Consider the following 207-nt stretch of genomic DNA (forward strand, 5'->3'; position numbering starts at 1 on the left):
GCCATGTTCCCGCTGCCACCGGCGACCTCTGACCCCCGCCAATCACTTCCGGTCACGGCTGTCAAGCCGTTGCCATGGCAGCGCTCCTGGCCCCGGCCGCCCTTAAAGGGGCAGCAGCCACCCCGGCCCCTTCACTCCCCCACGGACCCCCGCACCCACTCCTTACACCCTCACCCACGCTCCTTACACCCTCACACGCCTGCAGTT

The sequence above is a fragment of the Haliaeetus leucocephalus genome, unplaced genomic scaffold (genome assembly GCF_000737465.1).
Source record: "Haliaeetus leucocephalus isolate CR32 unplaced genomic scaffold, Haliaeetus_leucocephalus-4.0 Scaffold577, whole genome shotgun sequence".
In the NCBI taxonomy this organism is placed as follows: Eukaryota; Metazoa; Chordata; class Aves; order Accipitriformes; family Accipitridae; genus Haliaeetus; species Haliaeetus leucocephalus.